This window comes from Drosophila bipectinata, unplaced genomic scaffold, assembly GCF_030179905.1.
Source record: "Drosophila bipectinata strain 14024-0381.07 unplaced genomic scaffold, DbipHiC1v2 scaffold_209, whole genome shotgun sequence".
Lineage (NCBI taxonomy): Eukaryota > Metazoa > Arthropoda > Insecta > Diptera > Drosophilidae > Drosophila > Drosophila bipectinata.
The window spans coordinates 17,501-32,727 of record NW_027222853.1 but is presented as its reverse complement, the minus strand read 5'-3'; the positions used below and the strand labels follow the sequence as shown (position 1 = coordinate 32,727).

The window sequence follows — 15,227 nt, the reverse complement described above, 5'->3', positions numbered from 1 at the left end:
TAGTAATATTATTATTATTATTATTGTATAAATAAATATGAATAAACTATATATATGAAAATATATAATAAATATATGAAAATTAAAAAGTGCTTAGGTTTTAATATCATATAAAACTAGACTTTTATATACAAAGAAAATAAATTTTAAATTTTATTATCAAAATACATATGCGATAATTTTATTATAAAATTAAGCAAATATATATATGTGAATATATACAAATTGTTGTATGTGAAAATATAAAGATATTTTAGAATTAAATATATGCTAATATTGTATTTTATTAAAAAAATATTAAGAAGGCTTATATAATAAAAGACCGCCCCTCATATAAATACCCTAACACAAACGAGGGTTTAAGAAAAAGCCATGAAAAAAATATACCCTGAGGTGTATGCGTTGGGCACCCGAGGGATATATTATAAATATATATATATATATATATATATTTTTTACTAAATGAACCAATATTGAATGCCATATAATAATGGGCCAAATTCGTTAATATTTTAATTTATACAAATATTTGCAATATTTATTTTCTATATATCAATATGAAAATGAAATATATCAAAGATATAAACATTATTCTGGTTGATCCTGCCAGTAGTTATATGCTTGTCTCAAAGATTAAGCCATGCATGTCTAAGTACACACGCATTAAAAGTGAAACCGCAAAAGGCTCATTATATCAGTTATGGTTCCTTAGATCGTTAACAGTTACTTGGATAACTGTGGTAATTCTAGCGATAATACATGCCATTCAAATACGCACCTTATGGCACGTGTCCTTTTACTAGGCTAAACCCACGCGATCGCAAGATCGTTATATTGGTTGAACTCTAGATAACATGCAGATCGTATGGTCTTGTACCGACGACAGATCTTTCAAATGTCTGCCCTATCAACTTTTGATGGTAGTATCTAGGACTACCATGGTTGCAACGGGTAACGGGGAATCAGGGTTCGATTCCGGAGAGGGAGCCTGCTAAACGTCTACCACATCTCAAGAAGGCAGCAGGCGCGTAAATTACCCACTCCCAGCTCGGGGAGGTAGTGACGAAAAATAACAATACAGGACTCATAGCCGAGGCCCTCTAATGTGAATGAGTACACTTTAAATCCTTTAACAAGGACCAATTGGAGGGCAAGTCTGGTGCCAGCAGCCGCGGTAATTCCAGCTCCAATAGCGTATATTAAAGTTGTTGCGGTTAAAACGTTCGTAGTTGAACTTGTGCTTCATACGGGTAGTACAACATACAATTGTAGTTAGTACTATACCTTTATGTATGTAAGCGTATTACCGGTGGCGTTCTTATATATGTTTAAATACTTGTATTTTTTCATATGTTCCTCCTATTTAAAAAACCTTCATTAGTGCTCTTAAACGAGTGTTATTGTGGGCCGGTACAATTACTTTGAACAAATTAGAGTGCTTAAAGCAGGCTTCAAATGCCTGAATATTCTGTGCATGGGATAATGAAATAAGACCTCTGTTCTGCTTTCATTGGTTTTCAGATCAAGAGGTAATGATTAATAGAAGCAGTTTGGGGGCATTAGTATTACGACGCGAGAGGTGAAATTCTTGGACCGTCGTAAGACTAACTTAAGCGAAAGCATTTGCCAAAGATGTTTTCATTAATCAAGAACGAAAGTTAGAGGTTCGAAGGCGATCAGATACCGCCCTAGTTCTAACCATAAACGATGCCAGCTAGCAATTGGGTGTAGCTACTTTTATGGCTCTCTCAGTCGCTTCCCGGGAAACCAAAGCGTTTGGGCTGCAGGGGAAGGATGGTGGCAAAGCTGAAACTTACAGAACTTCACGGAAGGGCACCACCAGGAGTGGAGCCTGCGGCTTAATTTGACTCAACACGGGAAAACTTACCAGGTCCGAACATAAGTGTGTAAGACAGATTGATAGCTCTTTCTCGAATCTATGGGTGGTGGTGCATGGCCGTTCTTAGTTCGTGGAGTGATTTGTCTGGTTAATTCCGATAACGAACGAGACTCAAATATATTAAATAGATATCTTCAGGATTATGGTGTTGAAGCTTATATAGCCTTCATTCATGGTAGCAGTAAAATGTTTATTGTGTTTGAATGTGTTTATATAAGTGGAGCCGTACCTGTTGGTTTGTCCCATTATAAGGATACTAGCTTCTTAAATGGACAAATTGCGTCTAGCAGTAAGGCTATTGAGTCATCACGGGTCTGTGATGCCCTTAGATGTCCTGGGCTGCACGCGCGCTACAATGAAAGTATCAACGTGTATTTCCTAGACCGAGAGGTCCGGGTAAACCGCTGAACCACTTTCATGCTTGGGATTGTGAACTGAAACTGTTCACATGAACTTGGAATTCCTAGTAAGTGTGAGTCATTAACTCGCATTGATTACGTCCCTGCCCTTTGTGCACACCGCCCGTCGCTACTACCGATTGAATTATTTAGTGAGGTCTCCGGACGTGATCACTGTGACGCCTTGTGTGTTACGGTTGTTTCGCAGAAGTTGACCGAACTTGATTATTTAGAGGAAGTAAAAGTCGTAACAAGGTTTCCGTAGGTGAACCTGCGGAAGGATCATTATTGAATGAATCTTATCCGTTATTAAAATATTTATTATATATAAATATATAAATAAAAATTACCCAAAATCTAAAGACATATGTATTATATTGAATATATAGACCATTTGTTGTCTTCAATATAAATTGCGTGTATATTTAATTAATATACATGCGTTGCGTGATGTATTGTTCATATTAAATTATGCGCATACATTGATAAATGCAACACCTAAAATATACATTGTTGTACCTGATATACAGGTTAATGCTTTATATAATATTAAAACAATATAAATTATATTTATATTGATTATATAAAACTAAGACATTTCGCAACAATTATTTTAGGTATATAAAAAATTAAACATATTTTATATGTTTAAATATAGACGAATATATTGAATATAAATTGCGTGTATATTTAATTAATATACATGCGTTGCGTGATGTATTGTTCATATTAAATTATGCGCATACATTGATAAATGCAACACCTAAAATATACATTGTTGTACCTGATATACAGGTTAATGCTTTATATAATATTAAAACAATATAAATTATATTTATATTGATTATATAAAACTAAGACATTTCGCAACAATTATTTTAGGTATAAAAATAACTTTATTGAAGGAATTGATATATGCCAGTTAAATGGTGTATTTTTAATTTCTTTCAATAAAAACATAATTGACGAATTGTATATTTATATATATTTATAAAACTCTAAGCGGTGGATCACTCGGCTCATGGGTCGATGAAGAACGCAGCAAACTGTGCGTCATCGTGTGAACTGCAGGACACATGAACATCGACATTTTGAACGCATATCGCAGTCCATGCTGTTATGTACTTTAATTAATTTTATAGTGCTGCTTGGACTACATATGGTTGAGGGTTGTAAGACTATGCTAATAAAGTTGCTTATTATTATATATTTTTATAATGATATGCATATGGTATATTATTGGATATATTTATATATTCATAATATTAAATATAAAAGCAATTATCTCAAATATTTATAAAAGAAAAAATGAAGATATACAATTCTTTCTTTTTTCAATTCAAATAATACTGAGAAATGTCTAGCATAAAAAAAATTAAATTTTTTTTAACTAGAATTGTCTCTTATTTAAAGATGCGAAAATTGAAAATATATCAAATATATTGTTCTTCATAGAGATATATTGTTTATATATATATACATTGCTTTATACAACCTCAACTCATATGGGACTAGCCCTTGAATTTAAGCATATTAATTAGGGGAGGAAAAGAAACTAACAAGGATTTTCTTAGTAGCGGCGAGCGAAAAGAAATCAGTTCAGCACTAAGTCACTTTGTCTATATGGCAAATGTGAGATGCAGTGTATGGAGCGTCAATATTCTAGTATGAGAAATTAACGATTTAAGTCCTTCTTAAATGAGGCCATTTACCCATAGAGGGTGCCAGGCCCGTATAACGTTAATGATTACTAGATGATGTTTCCAAAGAGTCGTGTTGCTTGATAGTGCAGCACTAAGTGGGTGGTAAACTCCATCTAAAACTAAATATAACCATGAGACCGATAGTAAACAAGTACCGTGAGGGAAAGTTGAAAAGAACTCTGAATAGAGAGTTAAATAGTACGTGAAACTGCTTAGAGGTTAAGCCCGATGAACCTGAATATCCATTATGGAAAATTCATCATTAAAGTTATAATATTTAAATAATATTATAGAAATAGTGTGCATTTTTTCCATATAAGGACATTGTAATCTATTAACATATATAATTTATCATAAAATATGACTTATAGTTTATTCAAATTATTATGCTTGCATTTTAACATAGGATAAATGTCATTAATTTGATAAAGTGTTGATAGATTAATAAGAATACAGTGCGTTAATTTTTCGGAATTATATAATGGCATAATTATCATTGATTTTTGTGTTTATTATATGCACTTGTATGATTAACAATGCGAAAGATTCAGGATACCTTCGGGACCCGTCTTGAAACACGGACCAAGGAGTCTAACATATGTGCAAGTTATTGGGATATAAACCTAATAGCGTAATTAACTTGACTATTAATGGGATTAGTTTTTTAACTATTTTATAGTTAATTAACACAATCCCGGGGCGTTCTATATAGTTATGTATAATAATATTTATATTATTTATGCCTCTAACTGGAACGTACCTTGAGCAGATATGCTGTGACCCGAAAGATGGTGAACTATACTTGATCAGGTTGAAGTCAGGGGAAACCCTGATGGAAGACCGAAACAGTTCTGACGTGCAAATCGATTGTCAGAATTGAGTATAGGGGCGAAAGACCAATCGAACCATCTAGTAGCTGGTTCCTTCCGAAGTTTCCCTCAGGATAGCTGGTGCATTTTAATGTTATATAAAATAATCTTATCTGGTAAAGCGAATGATTAGAGGCCTTAGGGTCGAAACGATCTTAACCTATTCTCAAACTTTAAATGGGTAAGAACCTTAACTTTCTTGATATGAAGTTTAAGGTTATGATATAATGTGCCCAGTGGGCCACTTTTGGTAAGCAGAACTGGCGCTGTGGGATGAACCAAACGTAATGTTACGGTGCCCAAATTAACAACTCATGCAGAAACCATGAAAGGCGTTGGTTGCTTAAAACAGCAGGACGGTGATCATGGAAGTCGAAATCCGCTAAGGAGTGTGTAACAACTCACCTGCCGAAGCAACTAGCCCTTAAAATGGATGGCGCTTAAGTTGTATACCTATACATTACCGCTAAAGTAGATGATTTATATTACTTGTAATATAAATTTTGAAACTTTAGTGAGTAGGAAGGTACAATGGTATGCGTAGAAGTGTTTGGCGTAAGCCTGCATGGAGCTGCTATTGGTACAGATCTTGGTGGTAGTAGCAAATAATCGAATGAGACCTTGGAGGACTGAAGTGGAGAAGGGTTTCGTGTGAACAGTGGTTGATCACGAGTTAGTCGGTCCTAAGTTCAAGGCGAAAGCCGAAAATTTTCAAGTAAAAATAAATATTACAATTATTGTGAAAATTATATACTTGAATAATTTTGAACGAAAGGGAATACGGTTCCAATTCCGTAACCTGTTGAGTATCCGTTTGTTATTAAATATGGGCCTCGTGCTCATCCTGGCAACAGGAACGACCATAAAGAAGCCGTCGAGAGATATCGGAAGAGTTTTCTTTTCTGTTTTATAGTCGTACTACCATGGAAGTCTTTCGCAGAGAGATATGGTAGATGGGCTAGAAGAGCATGACATATACTGTTGTGTCGATATTTTCTCCTCGGACCTTGAAAATTTATGGTGGGGATACGCAAACTTCTCAACAGGCCGTACCAATATCCGCAGCTGGTCTCCAAGGTGAAGAGTCTCTAGTCGATAGAATAATGTAGGTAAGGGAAGTCGGCAAATTAGATCCGTAACTTCGGGATAAGGATTGGCTCTGAAGATTGAGATAGTCGGGCTTGATTGGGAAACAATAATATGGTTTATGTGCTCGTTCTGGGTAAATAGAGTTATAATCATTTATGGTTGTAACTTGTTCCCCGGATAGTTTAGTTACGTATCCAATTGTGGAACTTTCTTGCTAAAATTTTTAAGAATACTAGTTGGGTCAAACCAATTAGTTCTTATTAATTATAACGATTATCAATTAACAATCAATTCAGAACTGGCACGGACTTGGGGAATCCGACTGTCTAATTAAAACAAAGCATTGTGATGGCCCTAGCGGGTGTTGACACAATGTGATTTCTGCCCAGTGCTCTGAATGTCAAAGTGAAGAAATTCAAGTAAGCGCGGGTCAACGGCGGGAGTAACTATGACTCTCTTAAGGTAGCCAAATGCCTCGTCATCTAATTAGTGACGCGCATGAATGGATTAACGAGATTCCTTCTGTCCCTATCTACTATCTAGCGAAACCACAGCCAAGGGAACGGGCTTGGAATAATTAGCGGGGAAAGAAGACCCTTTTGAGCTTGACTCTAATCTGGCAGTGTAAGGAGACATAAGAGGTGTAGAATAAGTGGGAGATATTAGACTTCGGTTTGGTATCGACAATGAAATACCACTACTCTTATTGTTTCCTTACTTACTTGATTAAATGGAACGTGTATCATTTCCTAGCCATTATACGGATATATTTATTATATCTTATGGTATTGGGTTTTGATGCAAGCTTCTTGATCAAAGTATCACGAGTTTGTTATATAATCGCAAACAAATTCTTTAATGAGAGATGCATTCATGTATTATCGATTTGAAAATTTGGTATAACTCCAATTACTCAGGTATGATCCAATTCAAGGACATTGCCAGGTAGGGAGTTTGACTGGGGCGGTACATCTCTCAAATAATAACGGAGGTGTCCCAAGGCCAGCTCAGTGCGGACAGAAACCACACATAGAGCAAAAGGGCAAATGCTGACTTGATCTCGGTGTTCAGTACACACAGGGACAGCAAAAGCTCGGCCTATCGATCCTTTTGGTTTAAAGAGTTTTTAACAAGAGGTGTCAGAAAAGTTACCATAGGGATAACTGGCTTGTGGCGGCCAAGCGTTCATAGCGACGTCGCTTTTTGATCCTTCGATGTCGGCTCTTCCTATCATTGTGAAGCAAAATTCACCAAGCGTTGGATTGTTCACCCATGCAAGGGAACGTGAGCTGGGTTTAGACCGTCGTGAGACAGGTTAGTTTTACCCTACTAATGACAAAACGTTGTTGCGACAGCATTCCTGCGTAGTACGAGAGGAACCGCAGGTACGGACCAATGGCACAATACTTGTTCGAGCGAACAGTGGTATGACGCTACGTCCGTTGGATTATGCCTGAACGCCTCTAAGGTCGTATCCGTGCTGGACTGCAATGATAAATAAGGGGCAATTTGCATTGTATGGCTTCTAAACCATTTAAAGTTTATTATTTATATTTTAAACGACAATGGATGTGATGCCAATGTAATTTGTAACATAGTAAATTGGGAGGATCTTTGATCACCTGATGCCATGCTAGTTACATATGAAAACATTATTTAATACAATGACAAAGCCTAGAATCAATTGTAAACGACTTTTGTAACGGGCAAGGTGTTGTAAGTGGTTGAGCAGCTGCCATACTGCGATCCACTGAAGCTTATCCTTTGCTTGATGATTCGAAATATAAAAAAAATGTAAATATGCATGTGTAAATATGTATATTTAGTATAAAAAATCTTTATATGCTATATCTAAGAAAGCATATAAGGATTTATCACGGGTTGTCCACGTTTCCCTACTAATTGTGGCCTACTAACTGTTTCGTCATCTTATTAGTGACGTGAAAAATGAAAATAATATTTTTCATTTATATTGTTATAAGTCTTAAACCTTAAGACGGCGGGAGTTGAATTACTTTCGTTTAGGTAGCCAAATGCCTCGTCATCTTATTAGTGACGTGAAAAATGAAAATAATATTTTTCATTTATATTGTTATAAGTCTTAAACCTTATAACGGCGGAAGATGAATTACTTTCTTTTAGGTAGCCAAATGCCTCGTCATCTTATTAGTGACGTGAAAAATGAAAATAATATTTTTCATTTATATTGTTATAAGTCTTAAACTTTAAGACGGCGGGAGTTGAATTACTTTCGCATAGGTAGCCAAATGCCTCGTCATCTTATTAGTGACGCGCATGATTCAATTCAAGAGATTCCTTCTGTCCCTATTTAAAACCTCACGGATATTAAAAATATTAAACATATATTGTTATAAGTCTTAAACCTTAAGACGGCGGGAGTTGAATTACTTTCGCATAGGTAGCCAAATGCCTCGTCATCTTATTAGTGACGCGCATGATTCAATTCAAGAGATTCCTTCTGTCCCTATTTAAAACCTCACGGATATTAAAAATATTAAACATATATTGTTATAAGTCTTAAACCTTAAGACGGCGGGAGTTGAATTACTTTCGCATAGGTAGCCAAATGCCTCGTCATCTTATTAGTGACGTGAAAAATGAAAATAATATTTTTCATTTATATTGTTATAAGTCTTAAACTTTAAGACGGCGGGAGTTGAATTACTTTCGCATAGGTAGCCAAATGCCTCGTCATCTTATTAGTGACGTGAAAAATGAAAATAATATTTTTCATTTATATTGTTATAAGTCTTAAACCTTATAACGGCGGAAGATGAATTACTTTCGTTTAGGTAGCCAAATGCCTCGTCATCTTAATAGTGACGTGAAAAATGAAAATAATATTTTTCATTTATATTGTTATAAGTCTTAAACTTTAAGACGGCGGGAGTTGAATTACTTTCGCATAGGTAGCCAAATGCCTCGTCATCTTATTAGTGACGTGAAAAATGAAAATAATATTTTTCATTTATATTGTTATAAGTCTTAAACCTTATAACGGCGGAAGATGAATTACTTTCGTTTAGGTAGCCAAATGCCTCGTCATCTTATTAGTGACGTGAAAAATGAAAATAATATTTTTCATTTATATTGTTATAAGTCTTAAACTTTAAGACGGCGGGAGTTGAATTACTTTCGCATAGGTAGCCAAATGCCTTGTCATCTTATTAGTGACGCGCATGATTCAATTCAAGAGATTCCTTCTGTCCCTATTTAAAACCTCACGGATATTAAAAATATTAAACATATATTGTTATAAGTCTTAAACCTTAAGACGGCGGGAGTTGAATTACTTTCGCATAGGTAGCCAAATGCCTCGTCATCTTATTAGTGACGCGCATGATTCAATTCAAGAGATTCCTTCTGTCCCTATTTAAAACCTCACGGATATTAAAAATATTAAACATATATTGTTATAAGTCTTAAACCTTAAGACGGCGGGAGTTGAATTACTTTCGCATAGGTAGCCAAATGCCTCGTCATCTTATTAGTGACGCGCATGATTCAATTCAAGAGATTCCTTCTGTCCCTATTTAAAACCTCACGGATATTAAAAATATTAAACATATATTGTTATAAGTCTTAAACCTTAAGACGGCGGGAGTTGAATTACTTTCGCATAGGTAGCCAAATGCCTTGTCATCTTATTAGTGACGCGCATGATTCAATTCAAGAGATTCCTTCTGTCCCTATTTAAAACCTCACGGATATTAAAAATATTAAACATATATTGTTATAAGTCTTAAACCTTAAGACGGCGGGAGTTGAATTACTTTCGCATAGGTAGCCAAATGCCTCGTCATCTTATTAGTGACGCGCATGATTCAATTCAAGAGATTCCTTCTGTCCCTATTTAAAACCTCACGGATATTAAAAATATTAAACATATATTGTTATAAGTCTTAAACCTTAAGACGGCGGGAGTTGAATTACTTTCGCATAGGTAGCCAAATGCCTCGTCATCTTATTAGTGACGCGCATGATTCAATTCAAGAGATTCCTTCTGTCCCTATTTAAAACCTCACGGATATTAAAAATATTAAACATATATTGTTATAAGTCTTAAACCTTAAGACGGCGGGAGTTGAATTACTTTCGCATAGGTAGCCAAATGCCTCGTCATCTTATTAGTGACGCGCATGATTCAATTCAAGAGATTCCTTCTGTCCCTATTTAAAACCTCACGGATATTAAAAATATTAAACATATATTGTTATAAGTCTTAAACCTTAAGACGGCGGGAGTTGAATTACTTTCGCATAGGTAGCCAAATGCCTCGTCATCTTATTAGTGACGCGCATGATTCAATTCAAGAGATTCCTTCTGTCCCTATTTAAAAACTCACGAATATTAAAAATATTAAAAATATTTTCATATGGATATGCAATCGTATGGATATCCAAATATGTGTGGGAAAGTCGTACTTCCTATACGATAAATGACCGGATTGACGAAACCGTGTTCAAAAAGGTATATAGGGTAGGTGGTGTTCGGCCTACCAATATAATATTAAAATAATATTATATTAAACAGAAGATCGCCAGTATTAATATATAAGCATATGGTTATGAATACATATGCATATAACATATATGAAAATATATGAATATATAAAAAAAAATATATATGAATATGAAAATATTTATATGTATATGGAATATATGGTAGGTGATGATGTTAGCCTACCATATAATATATAATATAATAATTTAATTATATTATATTAAATATGGAAATATTAAAAATATATTAAAAATATTAAAAATATTTTCATATGGATATGCAATCGTATGGATATCCAAATATGTGTGGGAAAGTCATACTTCCCATACAATAAATGACCGGATTGACGAAACCGTGTTCAAAAAGGTATATAGGGTAGGTGGTGTTCAGCCTGCCAATATAATATTAAAATAATATTATATTAAACAGAAGACCGCCAGTATTAATATATGAGCATATGGTTATGAATACATATGCATATAACATATATGAAAATATATGAATATAAAAAAATATATATGGATATGAAAATATTTATATGTATATGAAATATATGGTAGGTGATGAGGATAGCCTACCATATAATATATAATATAATAATTTAATTATATTATATTAAATATGGAAATATTAAAAATATATTAAAAATATTAAAAATATTTTCATATGGATATGCAATCGTATGGATATCCAAATATGTGTGGGAAAGTCATACTTCCCATACAATAAATGACCGGATTGACGAAACCGTGTTCAAAAAGGTATATAGGGTAGGTGGTGTTCGGCCTACCAATATAATATTAAAATAATATTATATTAAACAGAAGACCGCCAGTATTAATATATGAGCATATGGTTATGAATACATATGCATATAACATATATGAAAATATATGAATATAAAAAAATATATATGGATATGAAAATATTTATATGTATATGAAATATATGGTAGGTGATGGTGATAGCCTACCATATAATATATAATATAATAATTTAATTATATTATATTAAATATGGAAATATTAAAAATATATTAAAAATATTAAAAATATTTTCATATGGATATGCAATCGTATGGATATCCAAATATGTGTGGGAAAGTCATACTTCCCATACAATAAATGACCGGATTGACGAAACCGTGTTCAAAAAGGTATATAGGGTAGGTGGTGTTCGGCCTACCAATATAATATTAAAATAATATTATATTAAACAGAAGACCGCCAGTATTAATATATAAGCATATGGTTATGAATACATATGCATATAACATATATGAAAATATATGAATATAAAAAAATATATATGGATATGAAAATATTTATATGTATATGAAATATATGGTAGGTGATGGTGATAGCCTACCATATAATATATAATATAATAATTTAATTATATTATATTAAATATGGAAATATTAAAAATATATTAAAAATATTAAAAATATTTTCATATGGATATGCAATCGTATGGATATCCAAATATGTGTGGGAAAGTCATACTTCCCATACAATAAATGACCGGATTGACGAAACCGTGTTCAAAAAGGTATATAGGGTAGGTGGTGTTCAGCCTGCCAATATAATATTAAAATAATATTATATTAAACAGAAGATCGCCAGTATTAATATATAAGCATATGGTTATGAATACATATGCATATAACATATATGAAAATATATGAATATATAAAAAAAATATATATGAATATGAAAATATTTATATGTATATGGAATATATGGTAGGTGATGATGTTAGCCTACCATATAATATATAATATAATAATTTAATTATATTATATTAAATATGGAAATATTAAAAATATATTAAAAATATTAAAAATATTTTCATATGGATATGCAATCGTATGGATATCCAAATATGTGTGGGAAAGTCATACTTCCCATACAATAAATGACCGGATTGACGAAACCGTGTTCAAAAAGGTATATAGGGTAGGTGGTGTTCAGCCTGCCAATATAATATTAAAATAATATTATATTAAACAGAAGATCGCCAGTATTAATATATAAGCATATGGTTATGAATACATATGCATATAACATATATGAAAATATATGAATATATAAAAAAAAATATATATGAATATGAAAATATTTATATGTATATGGAATATATGGTAGGTGATGATGTTAGCCTACCATATAATATATAATATAATAATTTAATTATATTATATTAAATATGGAAATATTAAAAATATATTAAAAATATTAAAAATATTTTCATATGGATATGCAATCGTATGGATATCCAAATATGTGTGGGAAAGTCATACTTCCCATACAATAAATGACCGGATTGACGAAACCGTGTTCAAAAAGGTATATAGGGTAGGTGGTGTTCAGCCTGCCAATATAATATTAAAATAATATTATATTAAACAGAAGACCGCCAGTATTAATATATGAGCATATGGTTATGAATACATATGCATATAACATATATGAAAATATATGAATATAAAAAAATATATATGGATATGAAAATATTTATATGTATATGAAATATATGGTAGGTGATGAGGATAGCCTACCATATAATATATAATATAATAATTTAATTATATTATATTAAATATGGAAATATTAAAAATATATTAAAAATATTAAAAATATTTTCATATGGATATGCAATCGTATGGATATCCAAATATGTGTGGGAAAGTCATACTTCCCATACAATAAATGACCGGATTGACGAAACCGTGTTCAAAAAGGTATATAGGGTAGGTGGTGTTCGGCCTACCAATATAATATTAAAATAATATTATATTAAACAGAAGACCGCCAGTATTAATATATGAGCATATGGTTATGAATACATATGCATATAACATATATGAAAATATATGAATATAAAAAAATATATATGGATATGAAAATATTTATATGTATATGAAATATATGGTAGGTGATGGTGATAGCCTACCATATAATATATAATATAATAATTTAATTATATTATATTAAATATGGAAATATTAAAAATATATTAAAAATATTAAAAATATTTTCATATGGATATGCAATCGTATGGATATCCAAATATGTGTGGGAAAGTCATACTTCCCATACAATAAATGACCGGATTGACGAAACCGTGTTCAAAAAGGTATATAGGGTAGGTGGTGTTCGGCCTACCAATATAATATTAAAATAATATTATATTAAACAGAAGACCGCCAGTATTAATATATAAGCATATGGTTATGAATACATATGCATATAACATATATGAAAATATATGAATATAAAAAAATATATATGGATATGAAAATATTTATATGTATATGAAATATATGGTAGGTGATGGTGATAGCCTACCATATAATATATAATATAATAATTTAATTATATTATATTAAATATGGAAATATTAAAAATATATTAAAAATATTAAAAATATTTTCATATGGATATGCAATCGTATGGATATCCAAATATGTGTGGGAAAGTCATACTTCCCATACAATAAATGACCGGATTGACGAAACCGTGTTCAAAAAGGTATATAGGGTAGGTGGTGTTCAGCCTGCCAATATAATATTAAAATAATATTATATTAAACAGAAGACCGCCAGTATTAATATATGAGCATATGGTTATGAATACATATGCATATAACATATATGAAAATATATGAATATAAAAAAATATATATGGATATGAAAATATTTATATGTATATGAAATATATGGTAGGTGATGGGGATAGCCTACCATATAATATATAATATAATAATATTTATTATATTATAATAAATATGGAAATATTAAATTATTTTCATATGGATATGGATATGGATATGGATATGGATATACATATTCATATGGATATACTAAAATATACTGAAATATACCGATGAGTATATTTAGGTGAGGGTAAAAAGGCAAATAAATACCCAGCTTGACGAAAGTGTGTTCAAAAAGGTATATAGGGTAGGTGGTGTCGTCCTACCAATATAGTATATTATTTATATTATATGAATATACTAAAATACCGATGAGTATTTTTAGGTGAGGGAAAGAAGGCAAATAAATACCCAGCTTGACGAAAGTGTGGTCAAAAAGGTATATATGGTAGGTGGTGTAAGCCTATCTATATAATATAACATACTATATTATATATTATATATACACTATATTGTATACTTAGATAATATCGTTGAAGCGTCTACGTCTTATTATAAATTATAATTTGACAAGTTTCCAATTATTATCGTTAATTTCTGGTTCTAGGCAAATAAAAATTTCTTTTTATTATATCCTAGTAAGTATATGGAATTAAATTTAATTTCATATACGTATATGATAATAGTAGTAATATTATTATTATTATTATTGTATAAATAAATATGAATAAACTATATATATGAAAATATATAAATATATGAAAATTAAAAAGTGCTTAGTTTTATATCATATAAAACTAGACTTTTATATACAAAGAAAATAAATTTTAAATTTATTATCAAAATACATATGCGATAATTTTATTATAAAATTAAGCAAATATATATATGTGAATATATACAAATTGTTGTATGTGAAAATATAAAGATATTTTAGAATTAAATATATGCATAATATTGTATTTTATTAAAAAAAATATTAAAGAAGGCTTATATAAATAAAAAGACCGCCCGCTCATATAAATACCCTAACACAAACGAGGGTTTAAGAAAAAGCCATGAAAAAAATATACCCTGAGGTGTATGC

General features: G+C 31.5%; 2 non-coding genes across 2 annotated transcripts; both read left to right on the top strand.

The window, feature by feature from the left end:
• The first annotated feature begins 3,292 nt into the window (after positions 1 to 3,292).
• Positions 3,293 to 3,471, top strand: LOC138927261 (5.8S ribosomal RNA). Its single transcript, XR_011443786.1, has one exon. It is a non-coding gene; the product is annotated as a 5.8S ribosomal RNA (ribosomal RNA).
• Positions 3,472 to 3,789: 318 nt separating this feature from the next.
• On the top strand, positions 3,790 to 7,739 carry LOC138927263 (large subunit ribosomal RNA). The gene has a single exon (XR_011443788.1). It is a non-coding gene; the product is annotated as a large subunit ribosomal RNA (ribosomal RNA).
• Positions 7,740 to 15,227: the final 7,488 nt, after the last annotated feature.